We start from the raw sequence: 426 nt of genomic DNA, 5'->3' as shown, positions 1-426 counted from the left end.
GAGAGAGAGAGAGAGAGAGAGAGAGAGAGAGAGAGAGAGAGATCCTGTTTCTGGCCGAGTACTCTGTCAACACTTTTTTCTACAGACTCTGGTCACCCAGCAAATAGGACTGACAATCAACAAGTGGGACATCATGAAATTAAAGTTTTTATACCACAAAGCAAACTTAACTGACGGCAGAAGAGACAGCCTACAGAAACGGGAGCAATTTTTTTTTTCCTGCATCTTTGCCATCTAAACATCTGACAGAATATGCATGTTTGAAATACACAAAAAATTCAAAAATCTAAACACCAATAAAACAAACAACCCATTTTTTTAAAGGGGTGGGGGGATATAGAACTGGACAGAGCTCTCCAAAGATGAAATGCAAATGCTAGGAAGTATGTTTAAAGTGGTCCCCACCCTTATCCCTAGAAATCCAAC

Source organism: Microtus ochrogaster, unplaced genomic scaffold (assembly GCF_000317375.1).
Source record: "Microtus ochrogaster isolate Prairie Vole_2 unplaced genomic scaffold, MicOch1.0 UNK28, whole genome shotgun sequence".
NCBI lineage: Eukaryota > Metazoa > Chordata > Mammalia > Rodentia > Cricetidae > Microtus > Microtus ochrogaster.
The sequence above is the reverse complement of the archived record's forward strand: the minus strand, read 5'-3'. Positions refer to the sequence as shown.